Consider the following 12298-nt stretch of genomic DNA (forward strand, 5'->3'; position numbering starts at 1 on the left):
AGGGATTTTACAGACACACAAGTAACAGGATAGTTAAAGAAGGGAAAGAACCACTTAAGAGATGAAAGGGGCCATCTCGTCATACTATATCTGAGAGTCAGGGAGTGGCAGAAATGCTTAAAAATGAGCCAAAATACTTGTTACGAGGAAGATTAAAATGGCACTGTGGGGGTACTTAGGGAGAATATGGAAGAGCCAGTGCTGGAAATATTCAAAAGCTATCAAAAAAGTTAAGTTAATCAGACTGAAAGTAGATAAGTCACCAAATTTACACGAAATGCATACCATAATATTGGGAGCAGATAGCAAAAACATGCAACCAACATTGGAATTATGCCAAGAGACTGGAGGATAGCAGATGTTACACCCCTGTTCAAGAAAGAGTAAAGGGATAAGCCAGAAAATTATAGACTAGTTAGTCTTATGTCAGTTGTGGGTAAATTGCTAAGGATTTGTAAATTGCAAGTCATGGTTGACTTATTGAATGATTGGAGTAAATTACTGGAGTGTATAAAGGGAATATGATGGGAGTTGACTATGGGGCCTTTCAGAAGGCATTTGATAAGGTACTATACAAGAGACTTCAAAATGAAGGCACAAAGCATTAAAGGACATTTAGCCACATGTACAGAGATATGGCTAAAAGACAGAGAGCAGAGAGTAGAGAGTAGGGATAAATGGATGTTTTATTGATTAGCAGGATGTAGGTACAAGTGTGTGCCAAGGATGTGTGCTGCGACCGCTTTTGTGTTCCATTTATATAAATGATTTGGACATAAGCTCAAGAGGAATGAAATCAAAAGATTGCTGATCAAACCAAATTGATGTGCATGACAAACTGTGAGGAAGAATGTAGATTACAGGAGAGAAGAAACACGTTTGCAGAGAGAGGATAGGAGGTCAACTGCAGAGATCGAGGAAGTATTACATTTCAGGGAAAAACAGCGAAAGGAAAATTTCCCTGAACAACAAGACAATTAACAGAGAGATCTCGGGGTGCAAATACAAGGGGACTAAATTGCCCCTTTTTGCGAGGCCCGTGGGGGGGGTCGCTGACACTTTTCACCCGGGGGGGGGCACGACCAGCTCCCACAAAATTGCGCAGGAGTTAGCGTCCCGACAGTAGCGCTGCGGACTGCCCCACTACCAGTGATGACATCATCACCGTGCGCGGCGACCCCTTTCCACCCCGTGGCGGATTTTGCCTCGTGGGTTGCGAAACGGGCCGAACTCCACCATCTTGGCTGTTTTGCCGACTCACCGTTGGCCTGACTGCTTCGCCCCTCGTGTAGCTCGGGCCACCATCGTGCAGCCCGGCGCTCCGCTTTGGGTGCCGGGCTGCGGCCCGGTCACACGCTGCCCCGGTGACCTAGTGGAGGCCATCAGAGGCCGTGCAGAGTGCGCAGCGCCCCGCCCCTTTAAGCAAAGGGGAGGGGCGCCGCCGATCACGCCCCAGCATCGTCCCGGGTCCCGCCCCCAAGAGGAAGTGGCGCGCACGAGATTGCGCTCCACTTCATGAGGAGCGGTAACCGTAACTTTGCGGCTGTGGCGGGACTTACCGCCCCCAATCGGGCCCCGGGGGAATTTCTCCCCCAAGATCTTTTAAAGGAGCGCAGGTAGAAAAGGCCATAAAGTGGAAAATTGGATTCTGGATTTCGTATATACTGCCATTCTACACAAAAGTAATAAACTGATAAATTTGTACAAAATGTTGGTGCAGCATAATTGGAATACTGCATGTACTTCTAGGCACCCCATTATAGGAAGGATATAGGAGCCATGGGACAAGTACAGCAAAGATTTAGGAATATACCACAAATAAGAGGTTCTAATTATTAAAAATCTCAAAAATTGGAGCTTTTTTTTTATGAAACAGAAAAAGCTAAGGTGGGGGGGGGAATAGAAACATAGAAAATAGGAACAGGCCATTCAATATGATCATGGCTGATCCTCTATCTCAACACCATATTCCCACTTTCTCCTCATGACCCTTGATGCCTTTTGTGTCTAGAAATCTATCTATCTCCCTCTTAAATATATTCAGTTACTTGGCCTCCAAAGCCTTCTGTGGTAGAGAATTCCACAGGTTCACCACCCTCTGAGTGAAGAAATTTCTCCTCATCTCGGTCCTAAATTACCTACCCCGTATCCTGAGACTGTGACCCCTTGTTCTAGACTTCCCAGCCCGGGGAAACATCCTCCCCGCATCCAGTCTATCCAACCCAGTCAGAATTTTATACGTTTCAATGAGATCCCCCCTCATTCTTCTCAACTCTAGTGAATACAGGCCTGGTCGACCCAGTCTCTCCTCATACAACAGCCCTGCCAGCCCAGGAATCAGTCTGGTGAACCTTCGCTGCACTCCCTCTATGGCAAATATATCCTTTCGTAGGTAAGGAGACCAAAACTGCACACAATACTCCAGGTGCGGTTTCACCAAGGCCCTGTATAACAAGACATCCTTGCTCCTCTACTCAAATCCTCTTGCAATGAAGGCTAACATACCAGTTGCCTTCCTAACTGCTTGCTGCACCTGGATGTTTGCTTTCAATGACTGGTGTACAAGGACACCCAGGTCCCTCTGTACATTGACACTTCCCAAGTTATCACCATTTAAATAATACTTTGTCCTTATGTTTTTCCCACCAAAGTGGATAACTTCACATTTATCCACGTTATACTGCATCTGCCATGTGTTTGCCCACTGACTCAACCTATCTAAATCACCTTGCAGCGTCTTTGCTGCATCCTCACAACTCACAATCCCACCTAGATTTGTGTCGTCAGCAAACTTGGAAATATTACAATTGGTTCCCTCATCCAAATCATTTATATATATATATTGTGAATAGCTGGGGCCCCAGCACTGATCCCTGTGGTACACCACTAGTCACTGCCCGCCACCCCGAAAAAAACCCGTTTATTCCCACTCTCTGTTTCCTGTCAGTTAACCAATTTTCAATCCATGCCAATACATTACCCCCAATCCTATGTGCTTTAATTTTGCACACTAACCTCTTATGTGGGACTTTATCAAAGGCCTTCTGAAAATCCAAATACACTACATTCACTAGTTCTCCCTTATCTATTCTATCAGTTACAGCCTCAAAAAACTCCAGTAGGTTTGTTACACATGATTTTCCTTTCATAAATCCGTGTTGACTTTGTTTAATCCCATTGACATTATCTAAGGGTGCCGTTATCACATCCTTTATAATACTCTAGCATTTTCCCTACTACTGATGTCAGGCTAACCAGTCTGTAATTCCCCGTTTTCTCTCTCCCTCCTTTTTTAAATATTGGGGTTACATTTGCCACCCTCCAATCTGCAGGAACTGTTCCATAATCTATAGAATTTTGGAAGATGACAACCAATGCATCTACTATTTCCATGGCTACCTCTTTTAGTATTCTGGGATGCAGATCATCAGGCCCTGGGGATTTATCTGCCTTCAGTCCCATTAGTTTCTCCAGCACTATTTTCTTACTAATAATCATTTCCTTTAATTCCTCTTGCTCATTAGACCCTTGGTTCCCGAGCATTTCTGGGACATTATTTGTGTCCTCTTCCATGAAGACAGAACTGAAGTATTTATTTAATTGTTCTGCCATTTCCTTGTTCCATATTACAAATTCTACCATTTCTGACTGTAAAGGACCTACATTTGTCTTCACTAATCTTTTTCTTTTTACGTACTTGTAGAAACTTTTGCATTCGTTTTTTATGTTGCTTGCAAGTTTACTCTCATACTCTATTTTTCCCCTCTTAATCAATCTCTTGGTCCTTTTTTGCTGAATTCTAAACTGCTCCCAATCCTCAGGCTTGCTACTTTTTCTGGCAACTTTGTATAACTCCTCTTTGGATCTAATACTATCCTTAATTTCTTTGGTTAGCCATGGTTGGGCCACTTTTCCTTTTGTGTTTTTACGCCAGAAAGGAATGTATAACTGTTGCAATTCATACATTCGTTCCTTAAATGTTAACCATTGCCTATCCACCGTCATGCCTTTTAATGAATCTTCCCAATCTATCATAGCCAATTCATTCCTCATACCTTCGTAGTTTCCTTTGTTTAGATTTAGTACCCTAGTTTCGGATTGGACTACTTCACTTTTCATCTTAATAAAGAATTCAATCATGTTATGGTCACTCTTCCCTAAAGGACCGCGCACAAGACTGTTTTTTACACAATAGCCAATCTAGGATAGCCTGTTCCCTAGTAGGCTCCTCAACATACTGGTCTAAAAAACCATCTCATACACACTCCAGGAATTCATCTGCCACAGTATTATTACTAATTTGGTTTGGCCAGTCTATATGTAGATTAAAGTCACCTACGATTATTGTAGTACCCTTATTACATGCATCTCTAATTTCCTGTTTGATGCTGTCCCCTACACTACCACTACTGTTTGGAGGACTATAGACAGTAGTTTTCTGCCCCTTTCTGCCCCAGACTAATTCTACATCTTGATTTTCTGAGCCAATACCCTTTCTCACTATTGCTGATTTCATCCTTTACTAACAACACCACACCACCCCCTTTTCCTTTTTGCCTGTCCTTCCTAAATATCAAATATTCTTGGATATTCAGTTCCCAATCCTGGTCATCCTGCAACCATGTCTCCGTAATTGCAACTATATCGTATCCGTTTACATCTATTTGCACTGTTAATTTGTCTACCTTATTACGGATGCTTCGTGCATTCAGATACAATGCTTTTAAATTTTTCTTTTTAACATTAGACATCTCAACATTATTTTGTACTATAGCCCTATTTGTCTTATCGCTATTTTTTCTGGACCCTATTTGCTAGTGCACTCTTTTGTTTGTATGCTCTGTCCCTTCCTGACATAATCTGGTTATCCTTACCATAATCACTTTCCTGCATTGCTTCCTTTTCTTTTCTCTTTAGCATTCTAGATTGCTCTCCACTGCGACCGTCCTCCTCGCCCTCCACCCCCCTTATTTAGTTTAAAGCCCTGTCTACCTCGCTAGTTACTCGGTTCGCTAGAACTCTGGTCCCAGCATAGTTCAGGTGTAGTCCGTCCCCATGGAACAGCTCTCTCTTTCCCGAGTATTGGTGCCAGTGCCCCACGAATCGAAACCCACTTCTCCCACACCAACCTCTGAGCCACGCATTCATATCCGATTCTATTGACCCTAAGCCTCATCCGTTGCACCGAGAGTAGGGGCGTACGCACTGATGACTGTGGCGCATTGGTTCCGAGATAGAGTAATACGAAGAGTCATGAGGCGTTCGTTAACACCACAGGGGGAGTCTTTGAGGCGGTCGACCAGCTCATTCTTGACGGCAAAGCCGACTCCATGAAGGCGGCGTTCTGCCTCTGGTTTCCTTTTCCAGAAGGTTCCTTCAACTGACCTTCCCCTGTCCACCGGGTCTCGCTTAGGGCGGCGATGTCAATGTCAAACGTCTGAGTTCCCGGACAACTATGGTGGTGTGGCATTCCGGCCTGTTGCTGTTGGGATTGTCCATGAGGGTCCTGACGTTCCAGGTCCCGAACTTCATACTGACGAAGTGGAAGATGCCAGTGCGTGAGTTCTTTTAACGTGGGGTGGTCGCTGTACACCGGCAACCACACGGGCTTAGCTGAGCAAGGTCTTGGTCCAGTGGCAAGGAGGTCCAAGACAACTGGAGACCAGGCACAGCTCTATAAGCCTAATTGCCTACGGCAAAGTGTTGGCCGCAAGCTCGGTGCCGAGTAGCACCATTGATGGTAGATGGCCCGAGGCTAGGTTGGGGGGGGGGGGGGGGGCATTAGGAAGGTGACTTCCAAAGGTATTTTAAAAGTTAAAAGTTGATAAAGATTCCCAATTTATTTCAAAAGTTTCTAAGAGTTGTTAAAAAGTCTAAGATGTAAATCAGTAATAGGTTAGAAAAGTTTCCCCAGTTTAAAAAGTTTCTAAAGGTTGTTAAATTGCTCGTGGCTCAGGTAATAATGCAGAGATTATTACCTTTGTGGTTCTGCTTTTCAATTTAGTCCCGAGCTGTTCAAACTCTCTCAGCAGAACCTCTTTCTTAGTCCTACCAATGTCATTGGTACCTACGTGTACCACAACAACTGGATCCTCCCCTCCCACTTCAAATTCTTCTCCAGCCCGGAGATGTCCTTTACCCTGGCATCGGGTAGGCAACAGAGCCTTTGGGACCCATGCTCTCGGCTGCAGAGAACCCTATCTATCCTCCGAACTATACTATCCCCTACAACAGCCACCTGCCCTTTTACTCCCCCCATTTGAATGGTTTTCTGCACCACGTTGCCTTGGTCAGTCTGCTCATCCACCCCGCAGTCTGCACACTTGTCCTCAAGGGTTGCAAGAACCTCAAATCTATTGGACAAGTGCAGGGACTGAGACTCCTGCATTACTACCTCCTGGATCCCCTTACCTGCTTCACTCACAGTCACCGCAGGTAAAGGGTCCACAGTCAGATAGGGAATGGAAGACCAACAGGAAGAGCAGTGCAAGGAAGGTAGTGTCGGGATCCACTGCGGTCATCCCCCTGCAAAACAGATACACCATTTTGAGTACTGTTGAGGAGGAATGACTCATCAGGGGGGAGCAGCAGCAGCCAAGTTCATGGCACCGTGGCTGGCTCTGCTGCGCAGGAGGGCAGGAAAAAGATTGGGAGAGCGATAGTGATAGGGGATTCAATTGTAAGGGGAATAGATAGGGGTTTCTGAGGCCGCAACCGAGACTCCAGGATGGTATGTTGCCTCCCTGGTGCAAGGGTCAAGGATGTCTCGGAGCGGGTGCAGGACATTCTGAAAAGGGAGGGCGAACAGCCAGTTGTCGTGGTGCACATTGGTACCAACGATATAGGTAAAAAACGGGATGAGGTCCTACGAGACGAATTTAAGGAGCTTGGAGCTAAATTAAAAAGTAGGACCTCAAAAGTAGTAATCTCGGGATTGCTACCAGTGCCACGTGCCAGTCAGAGTAGGAATCGCAGGATAGCTCAGATAATACGTGGCTTGAGCAGTGGTGCAGCAGAGAGGGATTCAAATTCCTGGGGCATTGGAACCGGTTCTAGGGGAGGTGGGACCAGTACAAATCGGACGGTCTGCACCTAGGCAGGACTGAAACCAATGTCCTAGGAGGAGTGTTTGCTAGTGCTGTTGGGGAGGAGTTAAACTAATATGGCAGGGGGATGGGAACCAATGCAGGGAGACAGAGGGAGACAAAAGCAAAAGACAGAAAGGAGATGAGTAAAAGTGGAGGGCAGAGAAACCCAAGGCAAAAAACAAAAAGGGCCACTTTGCAGCAAAATTCTAAAGGATCTAAGTGGGTTAAAAAGGCAAGCCTGAAGGCTCTGTGCCTCAATGCAAGGAGTATTCAGAATAAGGTGGACGAATTAACTGTGCAGATAGCAGTTAATGGATACAATGTGGTTGGCATCATGGAGACATGGCTCCAGGGTGATCAAGGCTGGGAACTCAACATCCAAGGGTATTCAACATTTCGGAAGGATAGACAGAAAGGAAAAGGAGGCGGGGTGGCGTTGCTGGTTAAAGAGGAAATTCATGCAATTGTAAGGAAAGACATTAGCTTGGATGATGTGGAATCGGTATGGGTGGAGCTACGGAATACCAAGGGGCAGAAAACGCTAGTGGGAGTTGTGTACAGACCTCCAAATAGTAGTAGTGATGTTGGGGAGGGCATTAAACAGGAAATTAGGGGTGCATGCAATAAAGGTGCAGCAGTTATAATGGGTGACTTTAATATGCATATAGATTGGGCTAGCCAAACTGGAAACAATACGGTGGAGGAGGATTTCCTGAGTGCATAAGGGATGGTTTTCTCGACCAATATGTCGAGGAACCAACTAGGGGAGAGGCCATCTTAGACTGGGTGTTGTGTAATGAGAGAAGATTAATTAGTAATCTCGTTGTGCGAGGCCACTTGGGGAAGAGTGACCATAATATGGTGGAATTCTACATTAGGATGGAGAATGAAACAGTAAATTCAGAGACCATGGTCCAGAACTTAACGGAGCGTAACTTTGAAGGTATGAGGTGTGAATTGACTAGGATAGATTGGCGAATGATACTTAAGGGGTTGACAATGGATGGGCAATGGCAGACATTTAGAGATCGCATGGATGAACTACAACAATTGTACATCCCTGTCTGGCGTAAAAATAAAAAAGGGAAGGTGGGTCAACCGTGGCTATCAAGGGAAATCAGGGATAGTATTAAAGCCAAGGAAGTGGCATACAAATTGGCCAGAAATAGCAGCGAACCCGGGGACTGGGAGAAATTTAGAACTCAGCAAAGGAGGACAAAGGGTTTGATTAGGGCAGGGAAAATAGAGTACGAGAGGAAGCTTGCAGGGAACATTAAAATGGACTGCAAAAGCTTCTATAGATATGTAAAGAGAAAAAGGTTAGTAAAGACAAACGTAGGGCCCCTGCAGTCAGAATCAGGGGAAGTCATAACTGAGAACAAAGAAATGGCAGACCAATTGAATAAGTACTTTGGTTCGGTTTTCACTAAGGAGGACACAAACAACCTTCCGGATATAAAAGGGGTCAGAGGGTCTAGTAAGAAGGAGGAACTGAGAGAAATCCTTATTCGTCGGGAAATTGTGTTGGGGAAATTGATGGGATTGAAGGCCGATAAATCCCCAGGGCCTGATGGTCTGCATCCCAGAATACTTAAGGAGGTGGAAGATGTAGAATTCCACCATATTATGGTCACTCTTCCCCAAGGGGCCTCGCACAACGAGATTGCTAATTAATCCTCTCTCATTACACAACACCCAGTCTAAGATGGCCTCCCCTCTAATTGGTTCCTCGACATATTGGTCTAGAAAACCATCCCTTCTGTACTCCAGGAAATAGCGGATGCATTGACAGTTGTTTTCCAACATTCCATCGACTCTGGATTAGTTCCTATGGAGTGGAGGGTAGCCAATGTAACCGCACTTTTTAAAAAAGGAGGGAGAGAGAAAACAGGGAATTATAGACCGGTCAGCCTGACATCAGTGGTGGGGAAATTGATGGAATCAATTATTAAGGATGTTATAGCAGCGCATTTGGAAAGAGGTGACATGATAAGTCCAAGTCAGCATGGATTTGTGAAAGGGAAATCATGCTTGACAAATCTTCTGGAATTTTTTGAGGATGTTTCCAGTGGAGTGGACATGGGAGAACCAGTTGATGTGGTGTATTTGGACTTTCAGAAGGCTTTCGACAAAGTTCCACACAAGAGATTAGTGTGCAAAGTTAAAGCACATGGGATTGGGGGTAGTGTGCTAACGTGGATTGAAAACTGGTTGGCAGACAGGAAGCAAAGAGTAGGAGTAAATGGGGATTTTTCAGAATGGCAGGCAGTGACTAGTGGGGTGCCGCAAGGTTCTGTGCTGGGGCCCCAGCTGTTTACATTGTACATTAATGATTTAGACGATTTAGACTAAATGTAGTATCTCCAAATTTGCGGATGACACTAAGTTGGGTGGCAGTGTGAGCTGCGAGGAGGATGCTATGAGGCTGCAGAGTGACTTGGATAGGTTAGGTGAGTGGGCAAATGCATGGCAGATGAAGTATAATGTGGATAAATGTGAGGTTATCCACTTTGGTGGTAAAAACAGAGAGACAGACTATTATCTGAATGGTGACAGATTAGGAAGAGGGGAGGTGCAACGAGACCTGGGTGTCATGGTACGACAGTCATTGAAGGTTGGCATGCAGGTACAGCAGGCAGTTAAGAAAGCAAATGGCATGATGGCCTTCATAGCGAGGGGATTTGAGTACAGGGGCAGGGAGGTGTTGCTACAGTTGTACAGGGCCTTGGTGAGGCCACACCTGGAGTATTGTGTACAGTTTTGGTCTCCTAACTTGAGGAAGGACGTTCTTGCTATTGAGGGAGTGCAGCGAAGGTTCACCAGACTGATTCCCGGGATGGCGGGACTGACATATCAAGAAAGACTGGATCAACTGGGCTTGTATTCACTGGAGTTCAGAAGAATGAGAGGGGATCTCATAGAAACGTTTAAAATTCTGACGGGTTTCGACAGGTTATATGCAGAAAGAATGTTCCCAATGTTGGGGAAGTCCAGAACCAGGGGTCACAGTCTAAGGATAAGGGGTAAGCCATTTAGGACCGAGATGAGGAGAAACTTCTTCACCCAGAGTGGTGAACCTGTGGAATTCTCTACCACAGGAATTTGTTTTGGTCAATTCACTAAATATATTCAAAAAGGAGTTCGATGTAGTCCTTACTACTAGGGGGATCAAGGGATATGGCGAGAAAGCAGGAATGGGGTACTGAAGTTGCATGTTCAGCCATGAACTCATTGAATGGCGGTGCAGGCTCGAAGAGCCGAATGGCCTACTCCTGCACCTATGTTTCTATGTTTCACACCCCCTCCTGTCCCTGACCATGTGTCAATTCTAAAGTATTTAATCTAGAGGGTATGGCTGCCTCCTGGAGCATAAGGTCCAGGTAACTTTCTCCCTCCCTGATGTCTCGCAATGTCTGCAGCTCGGACTCCAGCTCCTCAACTCGGAGCCGATGTTTGTTGAGCCGCAGACACTTACCGAAGATGTCGTCGCCCTGGACCAAAACATCCAGAAGCTCCCACATATTGCAGCAGCAATACATGTCCTGTTTTCCCATTATATTATTCAATTAATTAGTTTAGTGTTAATCAAGTATTTAACCGATATAGTTTATTAAATTAGTTAAACAAATAAAGGTTAGTTTTTAGTATTTAGTTATATGCTATATGTTAATTTAAAAGAGAAACTTAGCCCACAATCACTACCAATCACTTACCTGCCTTACCTGTGATGTCACTCAGCAGAATTCTCCTCACCCAGAGCCGTGCAATCTCCTGGGAGAGGTTTAAAAAAAAAGATATAAACCCAGGCCAATTGGGGAAAAAATCTGGGAAAATTCCTCTCCGACTCAACCAGGCGATGGAAACTAGTCCAGGAGATCACACTGGCCGTATGCTGTGGTCTGCTCTGGCTTTTATCCCCATTCTCGGGCCTCGGTCTGCTCCCGCTCAGGTACGCCGCCACTCGGCGAAAAAAGTTTGGAAAAACAAGGCAAAGCAACAACTCCCGCCCCCTCTTCACCGAACTCTCCCACTTACCAACCTCTTGTTTTCTCACTCCGAGCTACCAGCACCCAGCCCTCGGTTTTTAAACTGCTTGTGGCTCAGATGAGTCACCATTGGTCAGCTGTTCAAAGAACCGATTTTAACTAGTTTTAATTAACTGGCTATATCATCATTATCATAGGCAGTCACTCGGAATCGAGGAAGACTTGCTTCCACTCTTAACTGGCTATTTAGCAAACTGCTCGAGAGCTAGCTAGCTAGTTTGTCTCTACTTCAGCCTGAAAGTTAAATACTTAGGATTCTGTTAATTTTACTTAGAGGCTACTAGCAATAGCCACCAGACTCCAAATGGAATTTAACAGAAATTTTGAAACTGATGAAATCTTTCGAGAGATTAAATGAAAGATTGTTTCCATTGATTGCCAAATCGCCAACAGGTGGAGGATTATCGCAAGAGCAATGAAGGGGGAAGCGAGAAGGATTTTTTTTCCCCGCACAGAAGATTAAAACGTGAAACGCATACCAAAAGTTGCTGCTGAGGCAGAGACTTCCAACATCATTTCTTCATCACAGGCGGTCCCTCGAACGAGGATGACTTGCTTCCACATGAGTTCACAGGCGTTTCGATGAAGGACCCGATGTTCCAGTCCTGAACTCCAATTGAGGGGGTGGAAGATGCCTGTGCGTGGATTTTTTTTAATGTGTGGTGACCGTTGCATATCAGCCACCACACAGGCTTGACAGAGCTAGGCCTTTATCCAGTGGCAAGGATTAACCAAGACGACTGGAGACCTGGAAACATCATTTAAAATGGGACTGAATAAGTATTTGAAAAAATATTAAAAGGATATAGGAAAGGGAAGGGGAATGGGATTAAGAGCAGACTAACTGGAGAGCCAGCACCAGCACGGACATGATGGGCTGAATGTCCTGCCTTCTGTAAGTGTAGTTTCTACACTTCTGCCTCTTGACAAAAACTTGAGAGTAGGTTCTATTTTACATCGGCCCGTATAAACACAGAGCCAGCCACGCCCGGCCCACATGGATACAATCAAGTGCCTCCCATTAAAGTTAAGACACCACAAATATTAGCAGGGAAAATTGGCCTATGAAATCAAAACGTTTAATTTAGGGTACAGCACTTAAGTCCTGGCTCATCGGGATACTCTTGCCATCCATTTGCATTATAGGAATGACGAGAGAACCAG

Source organism: Pristiophorus japonicus, chromosome X (assembly GCF_044704955.1).
Source record: "Pristiophorus japonicus isolate sPriJap1 chromosome X, sPriJap1.hap1, whole genome shotgun sequence".
Taxonomy (NCBI): Eukaryota; Metazoa; Chordata; class Chondrichthyes; family Pristiophoridae; genus Pristiophorus; species Pristiophorus japonicus.